At 42.9% G+C, this 23,367-nt stretch overlaps 1 protein-coding gene and 1 pseudogene across 2 annotated transcripts in view; one reads left to right on the forward strand and one right to left on the reverse strand.

Annotated features, from left to right (window-relative positions):
- Positions 1-10,775, reverse strand: part of LOC307178192 (uncharacterized protein) — a 212,164-nt gene extending 201,389 nt beyond the window's left edge. Inside the window, 1 exon segment of the mRNA XM_079906040.1 lies at positions 10,741-10,775. The gene's annotated coding sequence lies outside the window, so the exon portion shown is untranslated.
- A 577-nt stretch (positions 10,776-11,352) lies between these two features.
- LOC307178197 (peroxisome assembly protein 12-like) lies at positions 11,353-15,004 on the forward strand (annotated as a pseudogene). The gene is made up of 3 exons: positions 11,353-11,539; positions 11,835-12,377; positions 13,199-15,004. The product of its transcript is annotated as a peroxisome assembly protein 12-like (transcript).
- Positions 15,005-23,367: the final 8,363 nt, after the last annotated feature.

Below are 23,367 nucleotides of genomic sequence, written 5' to 3' on the forward strand. Positions count from 1 at the left end.
ATGATGACCCCCAAGGGTCCCTCCTCAGAGATGGGTCTGATGAGCAGTTCACCGCCTGCCTTCCTCTGTGGAGGAGGTGCCTTGAGCCATGTCCTGCCAGGCCCTCACGACCTATTTCCCTGGCATCTAACATAAATCGCCAGGGCCTAGGCAGTTCGCCTTTTTCTTAGCGGCCATTGACCTTCCTGTGCCCCATGCGGACAAAATACGATGGAAAACTAATGATCCCGTTTGGGTGGACCAATGGCCTCTAACAGAAGAAAAACTTACAGCTGCCACAAAGTTAGTGCAGGAACAATTGGCCGCTGGACATTTAGAAGCCACTACATCGCCATGGAATACCCCTATATTTGTGATAAAAAGGAGATCTGGCTCATGGCGACTTCTCCAAGATCTTAGGGAAATTAATAAAACAATGTTTACTATGGGAGCTTTACAGCCTGGCTTGCCTTCTCCTATTGCCATTCCAGCTGGCTATTTTAAAATCATTATTGATCTTAAAGATTGCTTTTTTACTATCCCTCTCCATCCTCAGTATAGAGAGCATTTTGCATTTAGTCTCCCAGTAATTAATTTTAAAGGCCCAATGCCACGTTTTCAATGGAAGGTCCTCCCGCAGGGTATGGCCAATAGCCCCACCTTATGTCAAAAATTTGTTGCACAAGCTGTAGACCCTCTTAGGGCTCGTTGGCCTGGTATCTATATCATTCATTATATGGATGATATTCTTTTGGCTGGAAAATCAACTGATGAACTCCTTAAGTGTTATCAAGATTTAAAAGATAATCTTGCTTCCTCTGGCCTTCAAATTGCTTCAAATAAGGTACAATTAAAAGATCCATACTATTATCTTGGTTTCGAATTAAACAAAAAAATAATTACCACTCAAAAGATACACATACAAGTATCACATTTGCAAACCCTCAATGATTTTCAAAAATTTTTGGGAGATATTAATTGGCTACGACCGTATCTTAAACTTACTACGGGAGAGTTAAAACCCTTATTCGAAATTTTACAAGGGCCATCAGATCCCTTGTCACCCCGTAGGCTGACTAAGGAGGCTAAAAATTCTCTTCAATTAGTAGAAAAGGCCATTAGATGTCAACAGATTACCTTTTTAGATTATGGTCGTCCCTTTAGTTTGATTATTTGTGCCACTGCACATACACCCACTGGAGTCCTATGGCAAGATCATCCCCTCTTGTGGATACATTTGTCCGTATCTCCTAATAAAGTGCTTAAGACCTACCCTTCCTTAGTAGCACAGGTTCTTACTTTGGGCAGAGAAAAAAGCCGTCAATTTTTTGGCAGAGATCCTGATCATTTGATTCTCCCCTATACCAAAGAAGAGCTTGGTTGGTTATTACAAACTGATGATAAATGGCTTGTTTCCTTATCCTCCTTTCAGGGTAATATTGATAATCATTATCCACCTGATAAGCTCCTTCAGTTTGCTAGAAAACATCTGTTTATATTTCCCAAAATCACTTCTGCTGTTCCTCTGGGAGATGCTGCCCTAGTATTCACTGATGGATCATCATCCGGTGTTGCTGTATTTGTTATAAATAATCAGCCCTATAGGGTACAGTCCCCCTTTTTATCAGCACAACTTGTTGAGCTTTTTGCCATTCTTCAGGTTTTTGAGATGTTACAGAATATCCCCTTTAATTTATATACGGACAGCTCATATATAGCTTTGTCCGTCCCCCTTTTAGAAACTGTTCCATATATTAAACCCTCTTCCAATGCTGTTCCCCTTTTTCAACAACTTCAAAGTCTTATACTTCGAAGACAAGCGCCTTTTTTTATTGATCATCTTAGGGCTCATACAGATCTTCCTGGACCCCTCTCTCAGGGCAATGATTTAGCTGATAAAAATGCCCGCCTGATGTGCACCGTAACCTCTGATTCTGTTTCTCAAGCTACTCAATTTCATCAGCTACATCATGTTAATGCACATACTCTTCGCTTAATGTTTAAGCTTACTCGAGAACAATCAAGACAAATTGTAAAAAATTGTCCAGGGTGCGTTACATTTTTACCTCTTCCACATCTTGGGGTAAACCCAAGAGGTCTATTACCTAATGAAATCTGGCAGATGGATGTTACCCATCTTGCTAAATTTGGAAAATTAAAATTTATTCATGTGTCCATTGATACCTTTAGCGGCTTTATATATGCCTCCCTTGAGGGAGGAGAACCCACAAAAAACATTATTTCACATGTGCTCCAATGTTTTACAGTTTTAGGCAAGCCTCAAATAATTAAAACAGATAATGGGCCTGGGTATACCTCCCAGGCTTTCCAAGATTTTTGCACCCGGCTTCAAATAAAACATCTTACGGGAATTCCATATAACCCCCAGGGTCAAGGCATAGTAGAAAGAGCCCATCAAACCCTTAAAAATACCATTTCCAAGCTTAAAAATAATGATTTAACTGCTACAAAAAATTCCCCAAAAAATATTCTTAGTCATGCCCTGTTTGTAATTAATTTTTTACAATTAGATAATAATGGTAGATCTGCCGCCGATCGCCTTTGGCATCAAGAAACTAAAAATCAATATGCACAAGTTATGTGGAAAGACCCTTTGACCTTTAAATGGCATGGACCCGATCCACTCCTCATCTGGGGGAGGGGATCCGCATGTGTATATAATACCAAAGAAGGTGGAGCACGCTGGTTGCCTGAGCGCCTTATTAAACCTATAAGTTCTATAAAGTAATAAATTTTATCCAGGGCCCTTTTCCCTGAGATTGTATTTCTTTTTCTTTTTCAGAAAAAGATGGAGACCCTCCTAATATTGAAAGAGCGGCAGAGACGACATGAGCTATCCGTTGTGACCCTGATCCTGTCATCTTTGCTGGTTGTTGGACAGGCTGAAAGCACTCCCCACTTGCCTCAAAATTTAACCTGATACATTACCATCGCCTCGCCATTACAGAAGCAGAACCAAAGGATGATTCTGGCTGCCCCTCCACTGGAGCGGCATGAAACAGAGACATGCCTACCCCCCTCTTTGATGGAGGGTATGGGTACCGAGTTGAGTGTGGCAGCAAAGCATGCACAAGGGAAAACGTGTATATATGTATATACAAGGTAATCTCTGTTATTCCCTGTGAGTATACCTGAATTATGATAGAGGTTGGTATCTAAACATTGTTTTTGGCTTTTAGTAGCTAAGATTATCTTTGGCTCTGCCTCTCCTCCCCAAAAGATACCAAGAGCCGATGAGTGTGGACACACATACCTTGTCCACGGGAGGATTCAGGTCACTACTCCCTCACTCGGTTAATGCCCACCTCCTTAAAAGAAATAAAAAGGGAGGAAATGTTGGGAGCCAAGAAGTTTTCGCCATTAGAAGATGGCCGACACCCTGCTTCTCTTCCTGATTTATGAGATAGAAGTTCGCGCCTAAAATGAAAGCCCGCGCACGCAGCACCAATGATGATTAGCCAAGTACTTCCCTCATTCTGAATCCCGCCCCCCTTTCTCTGCAGTGTATAAATACAGCTACCGCAGCAATAAAAGTTTGAGGCTTGATCAGGATTCTGTCTTGCCTCCATTCTTTCGCGTCTCCTGCCCTTCCCCCTTTTTTCAACCCCCACAGGTTCCTCCTCGGACTCACAAGGATTTGTCCTGCTGGTCGGGACTCCCAGGGACGCCCGGGGCCGTACACACCTCAGGACATTGTTAAAAAATAATAATAATAATGCTGCCACAGTCAAAAGCACAATCACTCTAACTTTCCTAGCCCAGAGTATGATGTCACTGCATTTCAGAAAAGGTCTCCCTGTACAGGATTATACATCTAGATTTAACATAACCTAGTTTCTACTAAATATACGTTGTAAAAGTCCCTTCTCAACTATTCCTCCCTCCTTCCGGTGCCCGTAAAGAGACTAAGGCCAGAAAAAAATTAAGAGGGTCTTAATTTCAAATGGCTCTCTGGGAAATGGCAGCTAAATTAGAGTTGGCGAGGCCACTAAATCCCCTCTTCGCATAAAGTAGGACTTCACACAGTTGGTGCTAGTAGGGAAAAAGTGAACAGTTGACCAAATTATAAAGCAGAAAGGTCATCTCAGCAATCTTTCATTACAAGGGTGAGAGGTGCTAATCAGATATTTCAATAATGCAAAGACAATGGCATCTTCAGCTATCATTTATTGCCTAAGAAATGACAGCAGACAACTCATTACAACAGACACACCTGCAATTTCCATTTAAAAATGGCCACAAAATAATTTGTTAATATTATCCGGTAAGCAAAAAGCTCAAAAGTTTTACATCCAATTCTTAACTGAAATAAACTCTGGAAAACTTACGCCTGGAAAGAGAGAAAAGAAGGAAGAAAGGAAAATGCGTCCTGCCTGATTCGTTCCCTGTTCAGCTTGGTTTGTAATATTTTAAAATACGGGTGTGTCAAAGAAGAAAAAGAAAAGATGGAAGAACTGGGCTTTCTTGAGTCTCTTAAGTCACAGAATGTTAGCTTTGTATTACCTTTACCACCCAATTTTCAGTGAGGCTATTTGCAGAACACACTATACTTTCTGCTTCTTTGGGAGTTTAAAACTACTAAGATACCTGCAAACAGTTCTCATCTTACCACCACGCTTAGTCATCATTGGAATGTGTTACACGTTTTCTTGTACAGCTTCATCTCCTTCATCTGCTGCTTTCTATTATGAGTCTGTAAGTGTACCCTGAGGCTAAGCAACAGAATTATACCAGGGAGGTGATTAATAATTTAAATTGTTCCTCACTGAGACCACTTCCTTTGTCATTCTTCCTTTTCTAAACTTACTGAGTTTTCTTTACTTTCTCTTTTAAACCACATGATTATAACAGTGTTTGGCATTTAAAAAACACTTCTTAAAAGTCAAAGTTTAATGAAGCATTCACACTTTATTCACACTGCTTCATAATGAAGCAGTCAGGTGAGTTGGAAAAAAGTCTGCCCCGCAAATGGGCACTGTTTTCAGTGCTCTGAAAACAAAGAGCATGAATCAATTCTTTGGATTCAAAGAATATGGAATAACAGGAAGTTCCAGTTTCTTTACCTCTGTCTTAATCTACAGTCTTTCTCAAACCAGATCGCTCCTTCTAAGACCAGAAAGAAAAAACTCCGGGCTAAGATTTACTCCCACCTGCTTCCCCCTCTCTCACATCGGGTCAATTCTGGAGGTTTTTCCCTTTCTCCAATGTCAGGAATTCCTCTTCTTTCCCCAGGTGGTCAAGATTCTAGGGATATGTTCCTCCATTACGAGGTGAGGGAGGAGAGGTGTCTCAACCTCAAATTACAGAAGACGGGTGAGGTCTGCCCATCTATGAGCAAAACTCTGGGGGAACTCCTTTCCCCTTCTGGTACCTGGACACGTCCCAGCCTCTCAGTGAACGACGCCAAACCGGGAAGAAGGTTCTCCCCTCGGCCTCCAGTCTCTACCGGCCACACCCCTGGCCTCTGGCCCTCCTAACCCCCCACTTCGAACATATCTTTTCCCCAGTGCCCCCCAACTCCCAGTTGCCACCCCGCGGATTCCCTCACCCCACTCCAGCGGTGGAGTCCCTTTCTCCAACCCTCTTCCTCACAACGGTCACACCTGACGGCTCACTCCATCTTCAATGGTCACGCTCCTAAGATTGCTCTCCTCCGCCCGTCTCCAACCAAGCCTGGCCCCCTTCCCCAAAAGAGGGACACACCCCAAAGTTAGCCGCCCTGAACTCACCGGAGGCAAGGGCAGGGGTGGCAGCAGCAGCCAGAGAGCACGGCCCGAGCGGTGCTGTAATGGTTTCCTGCACGCCACGACTCCTTCTCCAGGTCTAAGCCACTGCGCAAAACCCACTTTGCCAGGGACAAACATGGTGGACAGGAAACTCGGACGTCAGACAGCCTCGCCGTGTGACGTCATCCAGGGAACCAGAAAGGCGGTCCTCTCGGTCGCCTTGGAGACGGAAATACTTTGCGCCGTCGGGAAGCGACCTGAGGTCCGGGCCTCCTAGGAAGTTCACTGACTATCGGAACGGATCTATTAAACAAGCTGACATTCCCTGGATTTGTTTCCTCGCACAGGAGTTCTCTAAAAACTTACACATAGGGATAGTGAAACATCCTGTTTTCTTAAAAAAAAAAAAAAAAACCCAGCTAATTTCCCTGGCCAGTTCAGGAATGTGGACGATGGTGATCCAGCCCAAGACCATGCAAGGGCAGTGGGACTGGAGGAGAGTGGTGCAAGGAAAAGAGGTTGACATGGCCTCAGATTTGAGTTTGAATCCATCTGAGATCGAATCCCTGTCCTGAATGTGATTAGGAAAGTTACTTAACGTCTCCTCAACCTTAGTCTTACTTGTGAAATAAATCCGGTGATATAACTCTCTCCAGCTTGTGAAGCTTAAAGTAGGTAAGGTGCCCAGCATGTAACAGGCGTGCTTACACAAAAGTAAGTTCCTTTCAGAAACCAAGACCTAGATATCTCTGTACCTTCCCCTCAAAACGAAAACTTCCCACCTAAAACTGCTCTAAGTAATAATAAAGTCTTTAACCAAAAAAAGAAGAAGAGGAATGTGAAGAATGAGAGCCTGAGGCAGAAGTTGGGAAACCAAAGTGCAAAGGGGACTGAGAAGTAGAGAGGTAGAAGGAAAAGCAGGTGGTCATAATCATTTAGGACGTTTTTAGAGTTCTATGAAAGCATAGGAACTATATACTATATCTCTGAGGCCTAGCCGCCCCCTCCCCAAAGTTTGTTGAATGGATAAATGTATGAGTGAGTGGTCAACAACAACAGTTGCTAGAGAGAAAAGGAGGAAGGGCCGAAAAGTGTCCAAGGATTTAGCAGCACTAAGGTCTTCGATGTCATTGCTGAGACCATCAGCAGAGATAATGAAGGCAAAAGCCATGCTGAAGAAGTTTGAAGATAAATGGGAGGTAAGGAAATGAAAACAGATAACTCCATAAGAAAGTATGGCTGAAAGAGAAGAGATATAGGATGGTGTCTGAGGGAGAAAGTAGCAAGCATTTTATTTTTAAGTTCTATATTCATACATTTTCTTTACACTAACCCTTTAGCAATACCATGGGTTCAATCATTTTTCCTACCCATATGACTCCAAAATATCTATCTCTAACCTTGACCTAGTCCCCAAACTTCATCACCAAATTGCTAACCACACTGATCGTTAAGTCTGCACATATGGCTCACCCAAATTAAGCAAATCATAAGAGTATTGGGGGAGGTGTTTAAAAACTGTGGTTCCAGGTACAACTCACAGAAGACAGAGGTGGATTTTGTAGAGATGCCACCAGAAAAATCTTTGATTCATACCTCTCCCCGGTTCAGAAACTTTCAACAGCTCCTCATTTCCTAATTTGTACAGAACCTATCCTTCTGCCAGTTTTCCCCATTTCTTTGCTCTTTAGTTTTCTCATCTACAAAATGGGAGAAATACTAATATCCAATCATAATATTATTACAAGGATGAAATGAATTAGTGTACGTAAAGCACTTAGAACTATGCCTGCACACAGTATGGACTGTGTAAATATTTGCTATGATGGCAGTTATTTGAACAAATTACACTGCCAGAAATTACTAGCCAGAAATCTGGGGGTCATTCTTGATTTCTCTCTCTCTTAATTGCCACATTCATTCCATCTCCAAGTTGTCAATCCTATCTTCAAAATATATTTCAAATTCATCCAATCCCTTCTATTCACCTCATTATTCCAAGCCACCATCGCCTCTTGCCTCAACTACTAGAAACCTCAACTCTCCTCCCAACCATTATTCATACAGCAGCCAGATTTTTGTTTCACTTTTTTTTTGACGTATAAACGAACATTCCAAAAAGTGCACATCAAAAATATAGAGCTTGATGAATTTTCACAAAGTAAATGTAACCACATAACCATTACGGGGTCATCTTAAAAATATAAACCTGGTCATGACTCCGGTGTATAAATCCTTCAATGACCTCCCATTATACTTTGACTAAAATCCAGTTTCCTTCCCATGGCCTATGAGTGGTTAGGCTCCTGTCTACCTCTCTTAATATCATTTTATCCTTTTCAGTCACTCCTCATTTCCTCTTCATTTCACCTCTTGTTAGCTTTTGCAGCTCTCAAATAGGCCAAGCTCTTTCCCATCCTAGGGCCTTCACAACTACCGCTCCTCCTACCTAATATTCGTTTTCCCCAACTCCACACAGGCCTGGCTGGCTTATAATTTAGGTCTCACTTTAATTGTAATCTCATAAAGGCACTGCCTGATTACCCAGTCTAAAAGGTTCTTCTCTTCCAGGCCCCACTGCCACCCCCATCATAGCCCTCTTATTCCATTTGTAAATTATATATTAGTCTCTTTACTTGTTTATTATTTCTCTCCCCAACTAGACTGTAAATTCCATGAGGGCAGATACCAAGTCTGTTTTTATTACTACTGTCTACCCAGCACCTAGCATAATGCTTGGCGCACAGCATGTATTCAGTAATAAATGAATAAGTAAATTATTCAGGAATAAATGAATGAATGTCCACAAGCAAAGTACTAAAACTAGCATTTAAGAGCCTCTATATTATGGTCAACAGTATAGACTATGTATTATTGGTCTATTTTCCTCTCTATATTTAAAGCAAACAATTTCCTCCTCAAATACAATCCACGCTGCTCCCTTAGCCTGGAAAACCCTGTCACCATGACTGTGACTTTCTCCAAATGTACTCATCTTTTGAGGTCCACCTAATCCACAAAACTTTCTCAGTGGACATTTGGTCCTGATATAAGATGCAGAAGATACCAGGTTGCATCGCTGTATTAGAAAGCAACTGGCAGAAAGAAGCTGAGATAAAACGTGAGGTTAGAAACGATCTTCCCCTTGGTTACAAAGGCCAATATAGCTTCTGTTTAAGCTAGTTTGAACGGCCTCATTTCTCCCAGCTCTTATTGTCTCTTCCTCTAAACTCACCATATTAACCTATCTGATGGCTCTTCACACCTTTTAACGTAAGTGCAATGAATTTCTGTGTCTTGCTTATTACACCATAAACCTGGGAGTGGGATTTGTGATGAGGTGTTTATTATTTATTGGCTGTAATAATTGACAGTGTTATTTTTGACTGCCTTTTTTCTCACATAACAACATCAGTTTTACTTTTGGAATATTCTCAAAGGACTATTAAGGTGTCTTGCACTCTTCTGGCTAAGAGTGAAACAGCGAGTGGAGATGAAATCTGAACCAAGGTCAGTCAATAGGGATCTGAATCATAAGTACAGTGACAGAAATTTGTTGAAGCTCGTTCACTGCAACAGCAATGCCTGTATGACCCTTTGCTAATTCTTGCTAGAAACATCCAGTAGGACTGTGTAATTCCTGTTCCCTCAGAGTTGGTTTTCCTTATTTTGTTAGCTATTCCATATTCTTCTAATAAATTTTTTAGTTTAAATTAGCCTGTTTTCTGTTGCTTGTAACCAAAGAACCCTAACTGATACCAATGTTAAACTAACTTCCCACTTGTCTTAGGTGATGCTATTTCTCAACTTTGTCTTTTTGCTGTTCACTTAAGAAAAGCCTCTCTGTAAGAGCTACCACTGACCAAGAACATAAAGCTAGGTGTTTTATATAGATACATTATCTCTACTCCTTAAAACTCTGTAAGATAAAATCTTCCATCAATGTGACTTTCTCCAGCAGGTATCCAATCAGACTATAAAACACTTTTTTTTTTGTTTTTTGGCCACGCTGCATGCAGGATCATAGTTCCCCTGGCCAGGGATCCAAGCCATGCATCCTGCAGTGGAAGCACAGTGTCCTAACCACTGGACCGCCAGGGAATTCCCTGAAACACTTTTTGGAACCACAATTAAGGTTAATTTGCAAGATTTTATTTCTCCTATTGAAGCAACTAAACCCAAACCTTGTTCCAGCGTTCTCATTATGTGAAACAATTAACTATCTTTATACCATAACGTCCTCTATGGTATAAAGTAAGCAAACTTCTATTTCTAGCTATTTAGCCCAGGGGTTGAGGGGAGAGGTTGGAGAGAGAGGAGATGAACTTTATTATCCAAATTCAGTAAACCTGCAGCTACTCAAGGCTATTGCATACGATGTAAAAGCAGTTTGCAAAAGGTCAGGTTAATTACATTAACTTTGGTATACAATGAAAAGTACCTTCTCTGCCAAGCCTCCCCAATTCATGCGAGTTAGAATTCAACAGCATCACTCCGCTTTAGCACTGTATTCATATCGCTAATGTGACGCATCCTACCGTGTTCGAGGGCAGAAACCATTTTCATTTAGTGTAGCAAGTGCCCAGAGTTCTGCTTGAACGTAACCTAACCTAGAAGACAATTAAGGTACCAGCTTGAATGAAAAATAATCGTCCCAAATTCTGAACAACAGCAGGAAATTTTTTTTGTTGTTAATAATTGGCAGCCATAAGGCTAAGCCTTCTATCTCGGCTTTGTCGCTTCAAATCCTTCCCGAAGGCGGCAAAAATAGTGAGCCACCACCCCCGCCGCAAGCAAAGTGAGCCTTCCATCTCCATATTCCCTCGGGTCCCTCGCCTCTCTCTATCGCCCCAGGGAACAAAGGCCTAAGCAACAGGCCGAGCTCTGGCTCCGGGCGCCAGACGTCAGTGCGGCGACCCAACACCTTGCCAAAAAGACTCTGTAGAGAGATATCAGAGCCGTGGCTTTCCAACAACACAGCGATGCAAAACCAGCTAAGAAAAGTAAAACCTACCAGCGGAAAACTCCTCTCCAACCGAGCCCGCTGGGGGCGGAAGCGGAAGTGCCTGTGAGATCATAGAGTTCTCTAGTTCCGGTCGCGGAGCCGCGTTCGGGGCTAGAGCGCCTCTCCACGGCCGGCTGGCTCCAAGCGGCTTCTATTTCCGGTTGCGGCTTCTGACAGAAAGCCGAGACCTCCTTTTAAACGCGGCGTCGCGGGTTCCTCGCTCCTCGCCTGGGGTCAGCTCGCAAGGACTGGCGCGGGCGGGGGGATTGCACAACCCACAGCTGAGCCAGGCCGTTGGGGCCGGCCTGCACTGGCACCTTCGATCCCTCAGAGCCGCCTGGCTTTTGAGCCCTCCGGATTGGGAGTCCGTGATTGGCCGCCTCCAGGACTGCCGCTCGAGAGGCCAGCGCTCCTTCGCCGTACCTGTCCCCCCGTAGTCACGCTTTTCCCTGTGAGGTGCAGCATTAATCAACTCACCTCTCCCACACACTACTTCCCTAACGTGGGTGTCCGCGTTGACTTCATTCTTCACCTTCCCTTGAGACCCCTCCCCTCTGCCTCCGGAAGAGGTCTTTTTTGCCCAGTTCCTGTAAAATAGCGCCCATCTGGCACCCCCAGAAAGTTCATGCTTACTAGAGAGTTTGTGGGCAAAGTAAAACCCAGTGCACACACGAAACTATGGCTGAGCACGGGGCTCACATCACAACTGCTTCTGCGGTGGATGACCAGCCAGCCAGCCATCTTTGAGGTGGTAGCACAGGACAGTTTAATGACAGCAGTGAGACCTGCTCTTCAGCATGTGGTCAAGGCAAGGATTTAATTCTCTGCAAAGTTTTAGGAACGTCCGGGTAAAAACCAAGCCAATAATCTGAATTTATTTCTTGGCCTAAGTTTTGAAATAACCAATTAGCATATAATGCACCTCACATGATTTAATGGTTATGGAGTCTCTTGTTATGTGTACTGAATACCCAGCACTTCAGGGAGGTTAAGGTAGACCCAGAAAGAAAAGTGTGGACATTCAGAGGGAAAAAAAGGAAATATAAATACAAGGCATAGTAGCTGTGTAATGGAATGAATTTCATTTATTTATTTTGCTTTAGGTTCTTGCAGAATCAAATCCTGCCCGCTAGGGCTTCTTGTGGAAGTGGTTTGATGAAATCACCCTGGTAGGTCTTCTGCTCCAGCAACATTATCTGTCTAAAACCAGCGCCTCGTTTTCTGAAAACTTTTATGGCTTAAAGAGGATCGTAATGGGAGACACACACAAGCTTCAGAGATTGGCCAGTGCTGGTCTCCCAAAGAAGCAGCTTTGGAAGTCAGTTATTTTCCTGGTTCTTCTTCCCAGTCTGAAAGTGAAGCTGATTTCTAGCCTGAGAGAAGAGGATGAATATTCCATCCATCCCCCTACTTCCCGCTGGAAACGATTTTACAGAGCCTTTTTGGCAGCCTACCCATTTGTTAACATGGCCTGGGAAGGCTGGCTTCTTGTACAGCAGCTTCGATACATCCTAGGAAAGGCCTGAACATCACTCACCCCTGCTGAGTCTGGCTGGGGTTCGGCTAGATCGACTTACAGTTCAGGATATACAAGCTCTGGAGCACAAACCAGCCGAAGCCAGCATGATGCAGCAACCAGCTGGGAGGTAAGGCCTTAACATTTCCCCAACATATTTGATTAATAAATCCTAAAATCTTATCCCAATTTTATGAAATTTATCCGCCTCAGTCCACTTCGGGGTATTACATAAAATCATCGAAAAATTCTTGTGTCCATAAAACAAGGATTGCCATCCTGGTAACCTTCCTCATCATACTGGCTACATTTTTGCACACACTTGCTATGTACCAGGCTCTTTGCTAGGTGTTTACGTATATTATCTGAATCCTCATCACAGCTCAATGAAATAAATGCATTAGCACCACTTAACAGTTGAGGAAACTAAGTTCTAACATTTGAGTACCTTGCCAAGGCCACACAGCTAATAGGCGGCAGAGCTGAGATTCAAGCCAGATCAATACAATTCTAAAGACTGCTCTTAACCATGGTGCTATCCCGCTCCTAGTGTCTGTGTTCTCTGACAAGTTCAAATATATTCCTCAGTACTGCTGAGTTGTTTTTTAAGTGAGTTATTTCTTTTTCTGGATATACTATCTTCCACCCCCATAAAAGGTCTATATAATCAATGGCTCATTAATTTCTTTCTCAAAACACAAAGCAACAAAGCCCTAGTCATTAAAAACAAAGCTTAGCTCCTAGAACTCCTAAAATACGGTAGGTCAGAAAGAGGAATTGTTTCGAATAGACACTTACAAGAGAAAACGCCAGTCCAGCAACTATTCAATCCCCAAGCTGAATCAACGATTCTAATGAAAAGTGTAAGAATTACACGCGTATTAGTTTTTCTGTGATTGTACCTAAATAAACAGTTTCTCCTTTTGCCTCCCTGTTCTGTTCTCCAAACAGCGCTGGCGAGAAGATAAAGTCAGCTCTGAAGCAAGCCGTGGGAGGTGCCGCCTCATGCCTCTCTACTGGCCTTTCGGTGGGTGTATTCTTCCTGCAGTTCCTTGAGTGGTGGTATTCATCCGGAAACCAAGAAACCATCAAGTCATTGACTGCCCTGCCTACTCCACCACCACCGGTCCATCTAGACTACAATTCTGATTCTCCCCTGTTGCCCCAAATGAAGACTGTGTGCCCACTGTGTCGTAAAAACCGCGTGAATGACACTGTTCTCGCCACCTCTGGCTATGTGTTTTGTTATCGCTGTGTGTTTAATTACGTGAAGAGTCACCGAGCTTGTCCCATCACAGGTTATCCAACACAAGTACAGCATCTGATTAAACTGTACTCCCCTGAGAACTGAAAGGGATTAGCACCTTGTCTCACAACGAAATGACTGCGCTATAAGGCCAGAGGGCTGCTTTTCCGCACGGTAAATAGCATTGTTTGATCATCCTCAATTAATAATGGTATGAACTTTAAACAGCCACATGGATTTCTTTAAAAGGATGTACTCGTTGATCTTAACCTTTTAGCTTGCTCCCTAGACACCTCTACTTAGAGTTGACCGAGCTGGTCAGAGTGAGAGAATCAGGACTGGCAGGGGATGTGAGGGTCAGCATAGAGAAGGGGATCAAAGAGGGTACTCGGCACAGAAGCTTTTCCTGTCCCCTTCCTTAAAGGACAAGAGGTATACAAGCTTTCAGGAAAAACCCAAGTTAGACCTCGTAGAGTGGGTAGTGAAGGGGAAGCAGGCCTTTTGAGAAAGGAAAGCATTTATCTGCCTATTAGGAATAGGTTTTATCGGTTTGCAAACAGTATGAAATATGGACCTGCTTTATTTTATTTTATTTATTTTTTTAATACAGCAGGTTCTTATTAATTATCGCTTTTATACACATCAGTGTATACATGTCAATCCCAGTCTCCCAGTTCATCCCACCACCACCCCACTACCCCTACCACGGACATGCTTTTTATAGAAATACTTAGAAACACTTTCTCCTTCCATATGCTGAGACTCATTTGTTAAGTAACATTTGCTATAGTCTATCACCTTTTAAAGATCCCTTTGTGAACCACACATACCTTCCTTGGGAAACTGGTTACAGGAAAATAGGGGTTGAATGTATATACAGAATAGTCTGAAGACTTCAGTGTGAAAGCAAAGCTATTAGTGAAGAGATGAAGTAAAATACTGCCCTAACTATGACTGTGTAAAGACAGGATCTTTTCATAAGCTCTTTCTGCTTGCTGTTAAGAGTTTGCTAAGCTGACATGAATTATTCTGGCTATTACTAAAGTTTCTATGAAACGCTTAAGTAAATTTTAAGAATAAATGTTTTTTGGCAAAGAGCTGTTCCATGTCATGATTATGTGGAAACTGAAAGATTAGTCGAGGTATTTAGAGTAAATTTTTCATTCAGGCCACCTTTGCGTTTTTTTGTTTTTTTGTTTTTTTGTTTTTTTTTTTTGCGGTACGCGGGCCTCTCACTGTTGTGGCCTCTCCCGTTGCGGAGCACAGGCTCGGGACGCGCAGGCTCAGCGGCCATGGCTCACGGGCCCAGCCGCTCCGCGGCATGTGGGATCTTCCCGGACCGGGGCACGAACCCGTGTCCCCTGCATCGGCAGGTGGACTCTCAACCACTGCGCCACCAGGGAAGTCCCTACCTTTGATTTTTTGAGGCATTCTGTATTAACATTTTGCTTTTTTTGCTAATCCAATATTGGAGAGAAATCCTCCAACAGCAAGAATTCAATCTTGAGTGAAATACCTTATTTCTTAAGTGAAATATTGCACAAACACTTCAGTTGCCACCGGATTTGCAGGGTTAAACATACAGGTTAAAAACATACGGGTTAAAAAAAAAAATCATTACTACAAGAGGAAGGATGAAAATTATTTTTAAGTGCCTCTGCTGAGACAGGTGTTGTCCAATACAACTCATTTCAGCAATTCAAAGCACATTTTCTGACAGCACTAAGATAATAGAACTAAATTTTGAAATAGAATATCCTATAGATTTTAAAATATTAACACTTTATGTACCATGAGAAGAGTATAATGGATATTTGCAAAAATTCTTATTAAACCACAAGGTTTTACCAGAACAAATACCATAGTTAAGTAAACTTTTTTTTAATTTAAAATTTTTTTAATTTGTTTCAAAGTTAAACCCAAGACACACTGACTTCACAGGAAATCCAATGAGAAATGTTTTTCTAGGCTGAACACCTGTTTCCCCTTAGTCTCCCCCCAAAAAACATGTACATGTTAATTACTTTCATTTTACAATCACTGCTAAATAAACATTTTTAATATAGTAATGAGTCAGTAAGGGAACCGAACCAGATTCAGGACTGAAATAATGCAGTTTTCCATGAAGATATCAATGCCATATTTTTCACCTCAACCTACAAAGAAAAACAGGAAAGTATCAGTAATTCAAAAGAATATTAAACACTCTTACACATAATAAAACCAGTATCCAAATAGGCTAGAACATATCAATGTGGAAAAACCACAACCAGAATCAGCTCAGAGAGAAGATTAAGGGGTCATACCCTGGTCAATGCCAACACTGAAGCAATGGCAATGCCAGGTCAGACTATACTTCACTCATCATTGCATCATTGCTTTTCACCTCCTTGTATTATCTAAGAGCAGCCCAACACCCTATTTTCACATCCAAGAAAACTTAGGTTTACCCATGAGAAAAAAAGATTTCTTTTTAGATAAGTTGCAACCGTGGGCTTTCAATATTTGATCTTCTACTATTCACCTCAAGCAACTCTGCTGTACAAAAATGCAAACTTGAACAAGTTTTGTTTTGGAGGTGCTTTTTAAAAATTTTTGTAATACAGAGTAGAGTGGAGAAGCATTTACAGTTCAGAAAAACATTTCTTGTTTTAGTGAGTCCAAACACCATGCATGATAAAATCTCAGGGATGTCTGTGAAGGGATTTATAATCTAGTTCTAAAGCAAAATCTTTAGAAAAGATTTTCTCCTAAAATCCTTTATAAAGTAAACTCCAGTTCATTTAACATACAATTTGATTTACAATTCTGCTGCCAACAAAGATGAAAAGTATAGTCATAAAAAATTTTATACAAGAGTCTGCTAAAGAGTCCAAGACCCAGGGAGGCTAGGATTTGACAAAGGTCCATAGCAAAATAACAGCAATGCTGGAAAGAGAAACTGAGGTCTGATTACCAGATTTATATTTTTCCACTACCAGCTAAATACAAGGTTTAATTTCATTTTTCTCCAGGCCATGGGCAAGATAAAGGAAACAATGCAAAGCCTGGGTAATTCACAACATGGATGATCAATTTCTGAATGAGAAAGCTGCCTGCATTTTATTCTAAATGACACCTCGTAGTTTACTATCGCTGACATGCTATGCTAAAGTACTAGGATCACAAACAATGTCAACCTCTCTAGCTTTTCAGCATTGTATCTAAATAACAATTCCGGAGACACAACATGCCTCCTTCAGCCATTTATAAATGTCAATAGCTTGGTACTCCATAGTTAAAAACGTACAGCTATGGTCTGTGTTCTCCATTCAGCAACTGAATTCCACAACGAGAGGGAAACTAGTAAAGTGCCTGTTTAGAGGCTTGAGCCTTTATCTCATCAACCTGTGCAGAAGTAAGTACACGTTACAAAAAGCAAACAGGCTAAGAGAACTTAAATAACCTTGTCTAAAAGCATGAAACTTGTGAGCAGAGCTCCAAGTGTGCTCCAGCCACAGAGGGCACACTTTCCTTGTTCTCTTCCACAGTACGCTTTCCTCTGTCTGGAGCGCCTTCCCTACCACTTTCAGTCTGGAGAAAGTCTGTAGTTCTAAAACCTTGTTCAAACGTCACCTTCTCTGTTAAGTCGTCCCTAACTCCCTCAGTCATCCCCTCCTCTGACTCCCACAGCACTTTTTCCCACCACAGTACGCATCACACGCCAATTATTCATCTATTCACGTCCCCCACCTCCCGTCTCTCCCACCAGCCCCATTACGCAGAGCTCCTAAAGAACCAGGACTTCCTCTTACTGGCCTTTGCATCCATTACACTCAGAATGATGCCTGGGACACAGAAGGCGGCTCAATAAGCGACAGTTTAATTTAGTCAGTGAACGACCCTCCCTACTAAACCCTAAGCGCCTGGATTATACAAGCATCAGCACAGTTTATAAAGCCGATTTACCTCCAACATTTCACGTAGGTTAAGGACGTCCCTCAAGCATCTCTAAGCCCTCCGTCCTCCAACTTCTAACTCATGGCATTCTGCATGGCACCCTGCACAGGACCACCAATTCTTATACACGGTGTATCCTCAAAACGATAATAATAACAACAATAATAATACTACTGCTGATAATAATAATAATAACATCCAAACCCCACCAACTTCAGGAAAGACTGAGACGCCATCCTTCCGGGGAAACACAAGGCCGGATCCAGGGCTCAAACCAAAGCCTCAGGCAGAGGGTCCGCAGCCCGATTTGGGAACCCCCCAAAACTCTTACGCCCTAAACTCTCAGGAGGCCTGCCCAGGCCTGCAGAGGCTGACCGCAGCCCACCCGCCGCCGTTCAGTCCCAGAGGTACGGGCTTGGGGCTTTCCACACTGCTCCACCTCGCTACCCCGCCGGCTGCCGCGGCAGCCCGATCCGGACAACCAATCCCGCGACGGCCAGTGGACCACGTGGGCCGCAGCCCTGAGGCTCGGCTGGTGCGAGGAGCAGCCAATCGGAGGGCTAGGCGAACGCCGGGGTTGGGGTGGGGAGGGAGGGCCGGAAGGCGCAGGCGTCTTTGCAGTCTCTTCTTGGCTTGGCGGGCTACATGCTCAAAGTTGAAAGCAAGACCCTGAGTAGTCCCCGCCCGCCCTCCAATTCCCTGATCTCCGACCTTGGGGAGACTGATATCCGGAGTGGTTTTGCTGGTGCCTCGTTTCACAACTGGGGAAGGGCATCTGAGGCGGGCCGTAGAGGGTGTGTGTGCCCTGGCTTTCCAGGAAGAACTATCGATTCAGTGTTCCGACAGTACCGTGCTTGCGCCGAATTCCCGCCTGAGGGCTAGGGGTTGGGGTGGACTTTGATGAATGTGTCCCTCTCTCCCCGACCAGGAGAAACTCATTGGCTTGTCAGGGGCTTGGACGCTTCCTGAATAAACAAGAGGTGCCACTAAATATCAAAGAACTGCGAAAGAGAGCAAGAGAGGCTTCCTGGGAGAGGTGGCATTTGATCTGGGTCTTGAAAGATGCGTTGGATTTGGAGATTCTGGGAGAAAATAATTTAACTCCCGAATTAAATGAGAAAGCATATGGGAGCTTACCAAATTTAGGTAAAGTTGAAACTGGTGTAGTGTTTTCCAAAATTCAGTGAGTTGGAAATACCAGGAGGAAACTTAACAACATAGATGTCCCCCAGCATCAAAACCAAACGACAAACTCCCGCAATCCAGACTTACAGAATCATTAAGCTTGAATCTGGAGTTGGAACCCAGGCGTGTATATTTTTAATAAGTACCCCAGGGGAGATTCTGATTCACACCAAAGTTTGAGGACCAGTGTTAACGTAAAGAAAGGGGGTGATAAGAGATTTGAAAGACAGGGCAAGACTTTGTTAAAGATAGTGGCTTGCTGGCTGTGTAGTTTAGACTACTCTGGAGAAAGTGGGAGATTTAAAGATTTCAGAGTCTGAGGAGATGGGTGATCACAGCTGAAAACTCAATATGCAACTGTGTTTTAAAAATAGATTGAAGGAAGGCAGAGTGAAAGAAGGGGAAGCTATTGCCAAGTGATTGCAATGGTCCAGGTGAGAGCTAGTAAGAAATGGAGAGGTGGCATATGAAGGACAGCAGGAGGAATGTGATGAGTGTCAGATAGGGATGGGGAGGAAGATATGAGGAAATAAATGGAGAAAAATGGAATGTCCTCTGTACCAGACCTATGAAGGACCTCCATTGTACTTTAAGGATAGACTTTAGACAGTGAAGAGAATGGGCCTTTGCAAGTGCTGTTTCCTCTGCCTGGTTTTCCCCTTCCTTCTCCAACGTCCTTTCTCAACCTGGTGCATTCTTTTATTTATTTATTTTTATTATTATTTTTTTTTCCCGGCACACGGGCCTCTCACTGCTGTGGCCTCTCCCGTTGCGGAGCACAGGCTCCGGACGCGCAGGCTCAGCGGCCATGGCTCACGGGCCCAGCCGCTCCGCGGCATGTGGGATCTTCCCGGACCGGGGCACGAACCCGTGTCCCCTGCATCGGCAGGTGGACTCTCAACCACTGCGCCACCAGGGAAGCCCTCCTTTTTTGTTTTTTTATGGTAAGTTTTTTGCTTGTCTTTATGGAAATGAGGTTAGTCATTTTTTATGTTTTCTATTTATTTTATTTTTGGCTGCGTTGCCGTGTGCAGCCTTTCTAGTTGTGACGAGTGGGGGCTACTCTTCGTTGCGGTGCGCGGGCTTCTCACTGCGGTGGCTTCTCTTGTTGTGGAGCACGGGCTCTAGGTGCGCAGGCACAAGCATAGTCACTGTCACTCCTTAGAACACCCCAAGCACACTGTTCATATGTTTCTAGCTCTCCAGAATGGCACTAGAGTGTAGTGGTCATGTATATGGACTATAGTATTTGCAAGCACCATAAACTCTGTTCCTCAGTTTCCCCATCTGTGAAAAGGGAATAATGACAGTACCTACCTCACAGAGCTGTTACGAGAACTGAATGAGAACAATGCGATAACACCTGGTGTTATCACATATGTTGTATTGCAATGAGTTCTTTAATATATGTTTTCCCCCTCTAGATTGTGAACAGGACATGTGTCTTATTCTTCTTGCTAACAGTAAAGGCTGCATGGCAGAATGATAGTTTTGGAATCAGATAGATAGGAGTCCAAATCCCAGCTCTGCTACTTACTAGGTGTGTAATCTTCAACTTTACTTCCCTGAACTCAGTTTCCTCATTTATAAGATAGTGAAAATAATGCATGTCTTATAAGTTGTTACGAGGACAATTTGAGATCATCAAAGTTGCAGATCTGGCCCAAAGAAGGCAGTTCGCTAAATGGTGCAAATGATGGGTGGCCCCAGGACATAGTACCATGTTCAGAACACAGTAAATGCTTAGTAAGTGATTATCGAATGAAAAGCTGATGTTATATGCCAGGCACCATGCTAACCTTTTTATATACATCATCGCACTTCATTCTCACAAGAACCGTATGGAGAAGACACTATTATTATCTCCACTTTACAAAGAAGGAATGTGAGGTTTGGATTATCTTAACAAAGCTTTCTAAGCCAAAAAGTGCTAGAGCTAGGATTTCAAGGCCCTTGGTGCTTTAAAAAACAGCTGACTGAATGAGAGAATGAATGAAAGGAGACTTACCCAGAGTCAGGTGGTGGCGTGGTAGAACTAGCACTGTTACTCTTGGTCACCATGCTATCTAGTCTGCTATTCTAGCCGAATCATCTTGACAAATGAATTGAGAGTGAGATGGACGCTGGTATTTGGTAGTTTGTGTCTACTGACCAGGAAAACTGTGCTATACCTATCTCGGCTGATAAATTGAAATGCTCGGTGAATAAACACAAATAAATTGGGAGCTCTAGTTCTTCGCCAACTGTCAGCAGTGTGGCCAGATCATTTTCCCAAGACCTAGAAAAAACCCACTGTACAAGCTACTGATTTCAAGTTGCTTTGTATCATGAACATTTGCTTTGAGGTATCAGAGCCAGAATGTGAGCTCCTCGCTGGCCTGATAACGTACTATTCATAGCCAGAGGACTTAACTAAGGAACTCTGAAGAAGGAAGAGAAACCCTTTTTGCTCATCTTTCACATTATCCTTCCTTCTCCTGATTTGGTCCCTAATAGTGCATTAAAGAATAAGAAGGAGAAAACAATACAGTTCCTAGTTCTTCTGCCCCAAAAATGTCCTTCCTGTTGATTGGGAAGGAAAAAGGAGGTACTTAGGTAGATTTCAGATTTTGAAGACTCCAGAGCAATCCAGAATCCCAAACTTGAAAGGCAGTGGAAGGAGTAGGGGCATTTGTATTAAACAGACCTGGCTGTGCATGCCATCTCTTCCACTTAACTAGCCATGTAATCTCAGGTTCCGTATCATGTGCCACACTCCCAGCTTGGTCCCTTGTGCCCAAATGCATACGTCCAGTAAATGATGGTCCTTTTTATCTTTCTAAAAGTAAGTGATATCAGAAGGATTTCAGTGTGAGAGTGAAGCTGAGAATTAAGGTAGGTAGTAGAACTAAAAATGAGACTGGGGACTTCCCTGGCGGTCCAGTAGTTGAGACTCTGTGCTTCCACTGCAGGGGGCGCGGGTTCGATCCCTGGTTGGGGAACTAGGATCCCAAATGCCGCGTGGCATGGCCAAGAAATAATAATAATAAATTTTAAAATGAAATAAAAGTGAGACTGAATTTGGAAATGACATGAGTGAAAAAGGGTTAAAGTTGAAGCTGAGAGCAGACCTCTGCAGTTTACTATGTTGCTGTGCTGATTTATTCGTCATAGTATGTATTCTGCCTCCTATCCTGGAAATAACTTTTGAGCCAGACAGGTACAAAGTGTCATGCCAACAAAGCAGAACTCCATAGGAAGAGTGACCTCAGTTAAAAAAAAAAAAAACCCGAGGAGGTATTCAGAAACTTATTTCAGAATGCCATTTCAGCATAAGCAAATTGGAGTAGAAACAAAGAGTTGTTTGGTGGTTTGACTTATGCAGAGAGAAGTATGTTAGTTTCCTGTGGCTGCAGTAACAAATTGCCACAACCTTGTTTGTTTAAAACAATAACACTTTATTCTCTCACAGCCAGAAGTTTGACATACGAGGGCAGAAATCAAGGTGTCAGCATGGGCTGTGCTCCCCTCAGACGCTCCAGGGGAGAATCCATTTTGTGCCTCTTCCAGCTTCCTGTGCCTGCCGGCATTCCCTCACTTGCGGCCACATCACTCCGATCTCTGCCTCTGTGGTCACATTGCCCCCTCCTCTTTTGTAGGTATCAAATCTCTCTCTACCTCATTCTTTTTTTTTTTAAGATTTTTTTTGATGTGGACCACTTTTTCAAATCTTTATTGAATTTGTTACAATATTGCTTCTGTTTTATGTTTTTGGTTTTTTGGCCACAAGGCATGTGGGGTCTTAGCTCCCTGACCAGGGATCAAACCCACACCCCCTGCACTGGAAGGCGAAGTCTTAACCACTGGACCGCCAGGGAAGTCCCTCTACTGAATTCTTATGAGAACACTTGTGATTGGATTTAGGGCCCACATGGATAATCCAGAATAATTTCCTCATCTCAACATCCTTTCTTAATCACATCTGTAAAGACCCTTTGTCCTTGTAAGTTAACGTTAATAGGTTCATCATCATCATCATCATCAATAATTGCTGGCAATATTCACTTGTTCCAGTTTAACCAGCATCCCCAAAAGAGATAACTGTCTCTTACCTGTTTATTTTTTCACTTAATTGTTTTTTTTAATTACGCAAACAATTGATGTTCATTGTAGACCATTTAGAAAATACAGAAAAGTTAAAGAAAAAAAGGATGGGAAAAGAAATTCAGTGAAAAATCATCTGTAATCCTCTCACCCAGGGGTAGCCAGACCTTCACCAAAGAGTATTTTTCTAGGCTGGGTCTTGTGTCCAACAAAGAGGAAAAGTAGGAAAAAGAGAATAAAAGTGAATAGAATAGGACAAACAATTTGGAAGGTGATAGAATAGGTTAATATTGTTCATAATAGATATGTACAGGACAGCTTAATCTAAAATAAATGTAGAGCTTTGAAATGAAATTAACCATGACAGGAGATGCTTGTATGATGTATAGAAATAACACTCAGCGCTTTAGAGGAGGGACGTTTTAGCTTTGGCCTCTCACTTGAAAACCCCTGAATTTCCCCACTAATACTTCATTCTCTCCCAGAGGTCAGACCCTGGCCTGCCAATCTGCCCTGTCATAGGCTTTTCTTGAGTCTTTATCAGCCTTCCTCAGGGGTCAATGTTATGAAGACTAGGGGAGTCTGGCAGAGTTCCTGCTCCTCCCAGGCTGATATCAAAGGGCAACAGGGGCTGTGACAGAAGGCAAACATTCAGACCAAAGCCAGA

Source organism: Stenella coeruleoalba (assembly GCF_951394435.1).
Source record: "Stenella coeruleoalba genome assembly, chromosome: 19".
NCBI lineage: Eukaryota > Metazoa > Chordata > Mammalia > Artiodactyla > Delphinidae > Stenella > Stenella coeruleoalba.